The sequence below is a fragment of the Lissotriton helveticus genome, chromosome 3_1, assembly GCF_964261635.1.
Source record: "Lissotriton helveticus chromosome 3_1, aLisHel1.1, whole genome shotgun sequence".
NCBI classification, from domain to species: Eukaryota; Metazoa; Chordata; class Amphibia; order Caudata; family Salamandridae; genus Lissotriton; species Lissotriton helveticus.
The window spans coordinates 150,758,213-150,769,688 of record NC_136061.1 but is presented as its reverse complement, the minus strand read 5'-3'; the positions used below and the strand labels follow the sequence as shown (position 1 = coordinate 150,769,688).

Sequence of the window (11,476 nt, the reverse complement as noted above, 5' to 3'; positions counted from 1 at the left end):
AACACTTGCTATATCCAGCTAATAATCCTCAATGACGATAGAAAGTTTACTGAAAATTAATTGGTTTGAATCTTTCAAGTAATGTTTAACAAATTGCCCACTAAGACATTTCAGTCCAACCAGACATGTGCTGAAAAGGTGCCCTCTCCCAAAAATAATGGCATCTGCAAAAGTCATGGACTTTAGGCCTGCACAACCAATTTAAAGAAAACACAATAGCCAGCTATGAACTTCTCTTTTTATTGCACAAAAATAGTTAAGTATCCAAGGAAAGAGGCGCCTCTGGGACAGACGTACCTGAAAGACAAATTGCCAGGGATTACTATAGTCATTCACGACCTTCAGCTCAACATTGTTTAGTCAGAGGAGATTCATGCACTAAACAAGCATTTACAATGCAATAGGTCCCACATTGTAAAATTAAGCTATTGGCACTGTACCCAACAATGCTTTTGTAAATTGACACTTAAGACATTGAGATCATTCAACATGCAAATAGTTCAAACTCTTGTAACTGAGACCTATTTAACTTCAAATGAGCAGATGCAATTATTATCATGGGCTACTTTGAAAGTGAACATGGAGCGCCAGTGCTAAATGACATTTTGTAACAGAAGTAAAAGGGTTGTCCCATAGGTTACAAATGACAACGCGGTACTAAGGAGAGACTAAAAAGCAGATTAATGACCTTGCCTGCATCATCGTCCTTCGTAAATGCGGTCTTGCATGAAAAATATAGGCGTACAAGAGCTTGAAATGCACTGGTACGAATGGTGAACATTTGAGAAACTACAGGGCACAATTCACCACACTTTGGAGAAACTTTCTGGCCTGGTGAATGCAAAGACAATGTTTCACTTGTTTAATGTACCAATGGCAATGCCACTGCATACATTAGCAAATTAACACTTTTGGTAAATCAAGGTACCCTTCCTTTGCCCACTTTAAATCTCCAGAATACAAGGCTACTCCAAATGTGGATAGGTCACATAATCAAGTAAAGGACCATGCTTCGACTACGCATCCTTGGCAAGGCAAAAATCTGGCAATCAAAAACAACCTGGCACCCACTTAGAGATGAGGAAGCTTGCTGTAGCTCATTAAGCATGCTACTCTTCACACATTTAACAGTGATGTTCCGATACTCTTAATGAGTACAGAATACCCCAGTCACAAGCAGGTGTTCACTTTCTCCTAGATATCCAGGGCCATGTTGATGAAAGGAAAGAAAATAAAGCAAATGCTTGAAACGCATGTCGTGCCTGCAGTAAATACTAATAGTGCTGACAAGACTAACACAACCAAAGTTAAGCAGCCAGTAGTCATGGGAGGTTACAAATTAAGAAAAGGTGGTACTAAGGAGGAACTAACAAACCAATTACTGAATCAGAAGCCCGACAGACAGAAGCCAATGAAATGTGGGCAGAGCTTCTCTTCCATACGTTACTACAGCAGAGCACCAAAGCAGGGCATGCAAGCTGGTTCGGACTAGACCTAAAATCAAATGGTCTTGCATGCACTGGGAAAGACCTAAAATGATACTGCCCTAGGTGAACTACTTTATCTTAAATAGTTTAGCTTAAAATTAAATCTGAACGCTAGTATCCAGGCTACTCCCACAGAAAGTAACATGCTAGTATCGGCAGTGTTATAACCTGAATCTATGTATCACTCATGGCGTGACCAGGGTCTGTAGGATATTAACCACAGATTGCCTCTCAAATTATCAGCACATAAAATCTGTATGCCGGAAAGTGAACAGTACATTTTAGCTAAGCTAGAGAACCTGGCTGATATCATGCACTCATTACAAGCCTTGAAATGCTTCCAAATTGAAAGATGACATAAATTGGCTATACACATGCCAAAGCTGCTACATGTTTAGCAATTTCAGAGTTTGCGATTCAGCACAATAAGTCTGGTCACTAAAAATGAAAACCAACATGCATTTCATGCTAAAAGAAAATTAGTATCAAGGGTTTGATCGAAGGGGTCTATTTTTCGATGGTGGTGTAATTTACGCATAGGAAAACATATTTGTCAATTAAATAAAACATACAGAAACCTAAACAATTGACAAATTTAGCCTCAGAAAAAAGTTGTCCCGTTCATTGCTTTATTTCAGACAGGGATAACAAATCATCACTGGCTCAATTACACGCAGGCCTCATGAGTGACAGTGGTGTCCTCACGTCAACAACCGATTCCAATATTTAACAAGGCTCCTTGCATACAGGTCAGCAAAGATGCGTTAACTACCTGCTGAAAAGTGCCTCCGATCCTCTCCCATGAAACTTCAGCCACATGAACATAAGTAGTCTAGGATGGAGCCTGAAATTGAAAAAAAAAAAAATGAGAAGTTTAGTGGCAAACTAACCAATTTAGGGGCAAAGCCACGCAGATTAAGTTTCACAAAGCAAGTCTCAGTAATTTTTTTTCCACACTGATCTTTGACTCAGACAGGGATAACGTATCATCATAGACTGCTTTCTTAAAAATAACACGGGAGAGATAAAGCACACTATCAGGTACATAACAGTGCACTGGTTATTGTGGAGCTCTATGTTATTTTTTCAAACTACCAAACATGGTAATCTAAAAGTGGTTTATCTTACGACACTGGGACTGCTACCTTTCAGGAATTCCCCAGAACGACTTCGATCAAACAGACTACATAACGTCAATGAAGTGAAATGTACATTTTAATCTTTCGCCAATAGCTCCTACACACGCGTCACTACCATTATCTTTTCAGTTAGAATACGGATGGAGTACATAAATATGCGAGCCTCTCAATTAGAAAACAAGCAGTTTGTCAAGACCAGGAAACGGTTGGGTGCCATCGCAGGGGACCACCATCGCCACGATGGACCAGGTGAATAAAGTGAAAATCCACCCACAATGACTTTAAGTTCCTCATACCCAACCAGCCTAAAAACCTCAACAGGGTGAGGAGAGAGGTCAGGCCACCGCCTTCGCCAACACTTCCGAAAGAAGTAGGGGAAGTATAACAATCTGTAAATACTACTTCCTTCCGCTTAATTCAGTTCAAGTGAATATAATCAAAGTACCAACTTTTCACTGCTCTTAAACGTTGGCTCGCGTCACGCTCCGAGAGGGTCCAACCCGCTTGGCCCAATATGACGCTACACTGCAAACCCACAACTTCCCAACGTGTACTGAGCGCACCTAACAGTTTCACATGCAAAGCTGGCATACCACCGAGGGTTCCATAGAACACTTACTTGTGATGGAGGTTGAACCCAGACCAGACAGATGGCACTGGATGCTGCCACATAGGCCCATACACTCACGTCCAGCCGAACGCTCATTTGGAAACGAAAGAAAAAGTGGCTGCCATTGCCCCAGCTGCGCATGTCGTCCGGTCTGCAGTAGGAAGAAAGTAGAGTGCTTAGAGACTAATAAACGTACTGTGTAACAGAAGTAAAGGGCCCAGTAGCCATGGGAGGCTACAAATAGACCTACAGAGTTGAGCATAGACGTCAGCAGGCTGCACTCTTACTTTGTTTTTAGTCAGGTGGATAGCCAGCCTGAACAGCCATATTTTTGACTATCAACCTGTTCTAATAATCACTTCCACTCACATCTACACCACTAGGCCCCTCACACGCACTGCACCATACTGCCAGGAACAAAAGATCTCCGCTATAGAGCCCCTTTATGGGTGCCCGGATATTGCAGTGCCGACTAGGATGACGCATGTCACCTAGCTTGCTGGGTGCGGACCCTAGTTCTGACCAGGAGGAATCCATTTCCTCTTTTGCCTCCTCTTCCTCTCTCAACCCCGAGGAGCTGCATACTCTCTCAAGGCTACAAATGAAGACAAAGCGGTAGTAAGGAGGGACTAACAAGCCAATTACTGAATCAGAAGGCTGCAACAAGGAAGGACGGAAACAAATGACAATGGGGAGGGGAGTGGGTAGGTAGTCCCCTGTACTGAACTACAACCGATCACCAGCGCAGTGCATGCAGGCTGGCTCAGGCACGACCTAAAAAAATGCTACATGCCACATTAGTGGCACCAACACTTCACAAGACCAAATACAATCACTGAACCCCTCTAAGAAAGCACAACAAGCATTTGTATCATCTTGTAAGGCCATATTAAAATAAACAGCTCTACACAAATAGTAACAATCTAAAGCAATTGTCGCTAACATGCCATTCGCCTCAGACGATGTCTCCTCTGGAATAGACCACAGTGCACACAGGTGCCCACGGTATCCTGCAGAGGATTTTTATCTTTGGTCATAGCGTGAAGCGCAATGGGTTGATAGCCACATAAGCACTCTTTGAAATGACCATGTTGAACAGAACCAAGGAGGGTGGTGGTGGGGAGAGAATAGAGCCTTACCTTTGCCAGAGTGGTGTTGTCCACTTTGCATTGTATCATGAAGGCCATTCTTCTAAGGAGGGGCCACCAGCTTATTTCAGTTCTTCGGAAAAAAAAGTCCGGATTAGCTAAAGCATGCAACAGAACAATCACGGTTTGAAATCAGCACCTAAACGCAGGCTATTACCGGTTCCAAAGTGTGCAACAGCAGACAAATGCTACACGCGTAGCCAAGAGACGTCTGCTGTAGACTTTGCTATATGGTCATGTCCACGGCAGACCTGAAACTGCACATTCAAACAGCCTTGGTAATGACCGAAGATCACACAATCTATATTTTTTGCTGGAAATGGTTCAGAGACTGCCACAAAGGTCCAAAGCTCAGTGCGATGTTGGACCAGGCCCGTGGTCTCCGAACTTGAGGGGTGAAACGCTATGTGAAGAGGGACACCATAACCAAGCAGCTATGGAGCGATTTGGGGGTAGAGGGGCGTTTCAGGAAGGGGGCACTGGGGTGGATAAGGCCGTGGAAGAGATCAAGGGCAGTAGGGGGTGGAGAGGAGTCTGGAAAGTGGGTGTCCTACAGTGAGTGACTGGAGGGGAGCTGACAGGACAATATGGCTGACAAGAGCAATATAAAAGCAGAGGTGGTCACCGATAAGGCAGGCAGCCATAGGAGGGCATAGAATAGGAAGGTGGACATTAATATAAAGCATCAGAGGTGGTAGGCAGCGATGAAAAGGACGTGAAAGGCATCACTGCCCTGTCACGGATTATGAGCGCCATGAACTATACAGTGATGGGGTAAGGAGCAAAGAGGGCGGGAGGGTAGAATGGCAGTTACGCACCCTCCCGCCAGACTGAAGGTCCAATACAAAAGCTATATGCAAGAGGGCTCAGCATTACATGGTAGGAGGTTGGAAAATGTAAGGCTGCCACACAAATGGCCACAAGCCTAATCAAAACATTTACCTGGAACTGTCAAATATGATCTGGTAACAGTCGCAGCGGCCACGCCTTCATGGATCCCTGAAAAGAAATAAAACAGTGAACGGACGCAACATAAGATGTTAAGTTAACACGTTAAGTATTTGTATCGGCAGAAATACCAGGATTACAAGCAGATGCGGCCTGCAAACCAACGATGCCACATTCCGAGTTGATCTAGCACCGACTTATGAACACCGCACCAGGAAACAGCTGGTGTGTGCAGATACCATGCAGTGCAATAAAGGTCAAGAGGTCGGTCAGACACTTACCTCCAGGAGATTCAACTCCAGGGAAGATAAGACTCTAGGCTCTGGTCACCTACAAGGGGGGGGAGAAGAGAAAAATCCTCATGTTCCACCAATCAGGACGCATTATTAAATGCCACGCCAGCTGGCAGTTCTGCTCAGAAAACCATTTCAGTTCATCTTACAAGTCACACAGCAGTTGAACAGTTTCATCATCGGAACCGCAGTACATATGAAATTTGGGTGCGAGGCTCTGGGACCCAATACTTCAGTTTCTATAAAGCAGGCATCATTTGCAGTGGCTGCATGATTCACAGCATCCCTTTTCCAGTCTCAGGAGTTGAAAACATACTGCTCTGGTCATTGCGACAAATTATAGGCATGTTAGATGGAAAGGCCTACACCAAGATAACCATGTTGGGTTATGTGTATTGCTCCAGTTTAACTAAGCCGGGTGGATGCCTGCGAAAGCCCACAAATAAACGGGCTAGCGATAAATTAGGACGAGAGGCAAGGCTTTATTCATAGGGCTGTTAACTATAATAAAATCATAACAAAATATATACACTGATCAGCAAAGTCTTACTTCACTCATTCAGGTAGTGGGGATTCCTGTAGAGCACGATTATGTACTTAAAGACTAGACCAAATTTGAAATAATCGCACCACACTGTTGGGGTGAAATCCATCGCCATGACCCGAGCAGCAGCGGGCAAATTCCGGGCGTGTCCCCTATCCGCCCCTAAAGCGAGGGTAGAAACTAGTGCAAACTGTACTAAAAGCTGCAGGGGACCCATGACCACTCCTTTCAAATGAAGTCTACGGAACAACCTATCCTTTCCTTAGTAGATGGATATTTGGGGCACTAACTTTACGTGGATGTGGTTTAGGGAGGCCACCTACATCGCTTAACTGTATCCTATACTGTTTAAGTAATCCAACTAGGATTCCCAAACAAATCAGTTTATACGTTTAACCATATTAAAACCCAAGTAGTAGTACAGACATAAGTATTGCAAGTAAAGATTTGTAATGCGTGTTATTGAAAGTTACCTTAAGGGATGCAGGCTCAAGTACCATCTGCACGCTTCAAGACACCTGTTGAAACAGACGGGAGAAAGCTGAGCAAGCAGAACCAAACTATCAGCCACGCCACAAATTAAAGGGGATTACAGATCATCGTTCAGAAAGGCTTTTATCACTCACTTCTTCAGAGCAGTTGAACATTTGCCAATCATCATGACAGTAGAAGACCCCGGACTGCTGGCCTTGGCAGAGCGCTGTATCTACCATTGCTTTAATGCTAGCAGATTCAGATCTGCACCCACGGATCTAGCCCCAACTAAAGCTGGCCCAAGCAGGTAAAGGTAATTAAAGATCACGGTATATTAATGGTCTTTCAGTTCCCCTTTTAGGGGCTAGATTGAGAAGAGCGAGAGGTTCCCCCAGGGTTTAGAATCAGACCTCCATATAGAATGGAATACGCCCACTGCGATTACTTATAAGTAACGTATTCTCATGGAGTGCCCAATCTGCCTCAGCTGTAATAAGGCATAATTGCAGCAATGCATAACAAGAGGGCATTGAAATACAACTCTATAATCAGAGCTCCGCTCGAACCTTCACGTACCATTTCAACATGATGGAAGTAGCTTTCACCAGCCGCATCTAAAAGAAACAGCAAATTATAATTCAAGTAAATTCGAAACAAGGTGCCGTCAGCAACAGATCATGCCAGCCTGCACAACATCTAAAGACCGGTCCAGCTAAAGGCGTAATTTAACGCTAGCACGGCCCTTAGCCGCACGCTATATTACTGATACAATTGGCTAAATGCTACATCTTAAAGATATATGTGTTGTATCTAAATAAAGATAATTGATTGGCTACATCAGTGATAGTTAAACACAATGAATGCAGCTTGTACCAGCAGAAATACCAGGTTCGACAAACACGAGAGGCCTGCAAACCAACGATGCCAGATGCTGGGGTACTGTAGCACCGATCAATGAACACCGCACCAGGAAGAGGCTGGTGTGTGCAGATACCATTCGGTGCAGCATTTCAGTCTACAGTAACTGTAGCAACAGCAGCTCACCTGCAGGGGGTGCTAGCCCTCGGCGGAGACTTCAGAGCATGGTTATATCTTCGGCGGTACTGCAAGAAACCTGCGCAAAAGAAAACAAAGGTGGTTTGTAACTTAACATCCAGCCACGCCTTTAGGCAGGCACTCGGTTCCAAGAATAAATGCCAACTACTGTTTATATGTGGTGTTTGTACAGCGCTAAAGTAGCCAAAAGGCAAGGGACCCGGTTTTACAATTAGACATACACCAATTACACAGGAAAGTAAAACCTAGTGACGTACATCATTGATTTAGTTACTGTAGTTTACCAGATCTTCAGTACAACAGGTAATTTCAGAAGATGCGACGCCGAACCTGTGTGTTTATTATACGCTGTTCGACAAGTGTCTGCACATGGGCAAGTTAAAATAAAATCGGCAAGGAAAAATGTTTTGTGGATTTTTTCAGCCCACCAAGCCTAGAAGTTAGACCAGTGGGTAAAGCGAACCACAAGTTTCTCTATGAGGCATTTCCAACGACATGAACCTACAGTGGAAGCTCCGTCGGGATAGACCTCAACGCTACAATTCTATAGCAGGAAGGTTGTTTTACTGTATTTACTCGGACGCCTCTGCCCTCATTAACAGGACCCGAGAAAAGGACACGGAAACCTAATGCGACTTTTCCAACAAATGTAAATGTAGTATACTTGTAAAGCGCACAGCTGCCCCAGCAACGGGGCGTCCCGGCGCTGTATAACTCTGGGGAACCCGTCCTGGCTTTCCCTGTGGGATGGTCCCTTGCTGGGAGTCCCCAAGGTGGAGCCAGGCATCCCCGGAATTGGTGGGGCCGTTGTGGAGATTAGGCAAGCTAATGCCCAGAGTTGCCGAGTGGAACCCCTGATTAGAGTAAGCACCGAAGCGAGAATTATTGAGTCCGCTGACCAAGGTCCACGACCCTGCCGCGTCGGGAATTGAACCCTGGTCCCAGGCTGACTTCTGCTCTCAGGCCTGCCGCCTCTAACCAGTGAGCCACACTAGGTCACAATCAGCGCCCATGGAACAGATGGCATCTGTAGTCACAGCATTATTCAATCACTGAGGCTAGGCAGATCAGTGCGCGTTACATAAACCACTAGTCATAGTCCGCACTGAATTACCAGGTACTCTACAGTTTAACAAGAATTCTAGCGGCTGGACAGACAGGACTGGTGGCATGCAGCGCGCCGCCATTCCAATAACAACCAAGTTAATTGTTTAACTAGTTGACAAGGTACTTTAAATGCACCGAGGTATGCGCTCAAGAAGGTTAACACTAGCGACACTGCCATGGACTTCGATAGGTTTAAGTTTATATTCATTCCCATTTCAAATTGGGAACAATCGATCCAACTACAAAGGATGTTGGGGAAGTTTCACGGAACATTATACTAGTTTCTGCAGATAACATAGTACCAAGAAATCAGTGGCTTCATTCAAGGAATCTTACCAGCAAGTAACGATCATCCATGGTCGGCAAAAAATGCTACTGGACCTAAAACACAAAAAAGTTTTTTTATTACTTTATATACGCATAACTTCTGAAGTCGGATATCCGACGACACAAACATTCAGCAACAGGACGCGACCTATAAGTTTGTCCCTTCTTACAAGTAACACAACTTCTACAGAGTAAACAGCTGTGGGTTGCAAAAGAAGAATATCCTCTAAGCACTTTAGAAGATTGGCTTTTGCCCACGTGTAAGCAAAACCTATCAAGTGCTCATAAGCAAAAAAACACCAAGAAAATAGAGCAGCTAAAATACTTTTACTAAGGTTTACTTACTGTTTAACAGCCAATGAAACTGCGACACATCTTGGACAGACATCATGGGACTACAAAGAAAGAAGATTGTTAAGTATATTGTTTAAGCTTGATTTCCTGCAATCTGCGCTATAAAACAAGGTTTGCACACAAAGTGAGACCGCGAAATCATTTTAATACTAAGGAGTAAGCAAGGGTACTTATAAAATAAGTTTGTTGAGTTATCATGTGCCAGGTCTCATTGTCATCACTGTCATGGTGCATACAGAGATGGAAGCAAACCCTGTAAATTGATCTAGCCACAATGAGTTCATACACCATAGAGAGACTATGGCGTGTTAAAAATCAAGTGGCATTTCGAAAAGCACTCTTTTCCCCCCGGACATTCACAGGACTTTGTGACACCAGCATTGCAAGACGAAGGACTACGAGTTTCGGCACCAGCAGCGTTACACGCATGATTATACATGTACCACATTACCCACATAATACACCCCGTGCACAACTGCGCTCACAGATAAACCGGTTCAAGCGACAAGTGTCACATTATGCAAAGAGTAACTGGTAACCTTTTAGTAGCTGAAAATATCGCATCATTTCTAGTGGATCTGAAATGACCGGCACACCTAGTTCCCAACTATGCTGGACTAGCAGAAGTACACATTTGGATCAAAGTTTAAAGGGTAGCCTTTAACCGTGGTGAACGAAATGGACTAAGCTAGACACCGCAACTACAGAGAAGCCAAAGATTAGCCCCGATTACTAAGAGGGAGATATTTTTTATGCAAGCTTGGCGCTCCAATTGCAAATACAGCACTATCTACGCTACGCCTACAGGAGATACATTTGACTTGTACTTCGACCAGACCGGTTAAGACTACAAACAAATTATTTTAAAAAAAAAAATAGTCTTTTGCTACGACCGATTAAATTCGCGCAAGCAGAATTTTAACAACTATTTCACTGGAGAATATTTCCAGTAGTACAAAAAAACAAATGGCTCAGTAACTTAAGACCCTCCCGGGCAAGAGGGTTCACAAGACTAGCAAGGATACATCCGTCCACGAGTCAAGACAGTAACATCGACCCCCTCCAGCTTTAAAGAAGCGAAAACATTCGATGAAGACGAAATAACCTATAGAGCATGCTAGTCTAACTAAGCGCGTGTCTGCTAGGCCTCGACGCAAAACACTCCAACCATGCTGCGCTGCTTTCAAATCCTTACCGTTTCCCTGGCGAGAGAACATGAAACAGGCTGGATAGAAAACGTGGCGGATATTTATACAGCAGAAAGAGGGCAGGTCTTGCGCACACGTCGAACGTCATTACGCATGGAAAGAATTGTCTGACGACACACGCACAGAATTATTCTGCAGCACAGCGGGACTTCTTTTTTCCACGTTCTAGTCTTCGACGTTTTGTAAAATGAAAACATGTTAACAAACACGTGCATTTAATTAAACTGCGTGGACAGCCTTGAGTCAGTCTATTCTAACTCACAAACTACTGCCAAACCACTCCGGTACTAACGCGTGCCTCTTAAGGTCTATCATGTTGGGTGAGGAAATAGGGAGGAGTCCTGTCCAAAATAACTTAAACTTTGCACGTACTGTTGTTTCCACGTCCCGCAGTTTAAAGCTGGAACGATGGCTTCACATAGGTAAATCTGGACGCCATCTTTGTCTAGTAAATATCTCCTTTTCAGTCAAACAATTGGAAGGACCAGTCCACACAAACATATGCCCTTTGATCAAAATGGCAGAACACAAATATCAAAACACTTTGCAATCAGTTCGAAATTATCTAAGTAAATGAACATAAAGTCTTGCTGTGCAGTTTTATGATGCTGACACGATATTGTTACCACAATTAAATCATTTCAGCATACGCTGCTTTGATTACTTAATGAAAGTTATCTCGATCACGTATAGAGCTGGAACGTCGGAAAAGGTTTAATCGTTTTTTTGCATGTGCCTATAACCCACTACAAGATTTAAACGAGCATTTGCAATGCAATAG

The 11,476-nt window shown here is 43.8% G+C and overlaps 1 long non-coding RNA gene and 7 other non-coding genes across 8 annotated transcripts; all 8 read right to left on the bottom strand.

The window, feature by feature from the left end:
* Positions 1-219: 219 nt before the first annotated feature.
* LOC144822200 (uncharacterized) lies at positions 220-10,712 on the bottom strand. The gene is made up of 12 exons (XR_013608577.1): positions 10,683-10,712; positions 9,479-9,528; positions 9,143-9,187; positions 7,688-7,757; positions 7,220-7,257; positions 6,643-6,687; positions 5,614-5,662; positions 5,327-5,383; positions 4,376-4,457; positions 3,246-3,387; positions 2,260-2,331; positions 220-297 (listed from the first exon to the last, which is right to left on the bottom strand). It is a non-coding gene; the product is annotated as an uncharacterized LOC144822200 (long non-coding RNA).
* On the bottom strand, positions 2,082-2,154 carry LOC144825818 (small nucleolar RNA R38). Its single transcript, XR_013609594.1, has one exon. It is a non-coding gene; the product is annotated as a small nucleolar RNA R38 (small nucleolar RNA).
* LOC144825855 (small nucleolar RNA SNORA32) lies at positions 4,550-4,672 on the bottom strand. The gene has a single exon (XR_013609625.1). It is a non-coding gene; the product is annotated as a small nucleolar RNA SNORA32 (small nucleolar RNA).
* Positions 5,444-5,582, bottom strand: LOC144825847 (small nucleolar RNA SNORA8). The gene has a single exon (XR_013609619.1). It is a non-coding gene; the product is annotated as a small nucleolar RNA SNORA8 (small nucleolar RNA).
* LOC144825845 (small nucleolar RNA Z40) lies at positions 6,767-6,837 on the bottom strand. Its single transcript, XR_013609617.1, has one exon. It is a non-coding gene; the product is annotated as a small nucleolar RNA Z40 (small nucleolar RNA).
* Positions 7,509-7,648, bottom strand: LOC144825846 (small nucleolar RNA SNORA8). Its single transcript, XR_013609618.1, has one exon. It is a non-coding gene; the product is annotated as a small nucleolar RNA SNORA8 (small nucleolar RNA).
* On the bottom strand, positions 8,100-8,234 carry LOC144825868 (small nucleolar RNA SNORA18). Its single transcript, XR_013609636.1, has one exon. It is a non-coding gene; the product is annotated as a small nucleolar RNA SNORA18 (small nucleolar RNA).
* On the bottom strand, positions 9,289-9,416 carry LOC144825876 (small nucleolar RNA SNORA40). The gene has a single exon (XR_013609641.1). It is a non-coding gene; the product is annotated as a small nucleolar RNA SNORA40 (small nucleolar RNA).
* Positions 10,713-11,476: the final 764 nt, after the last annotated feature.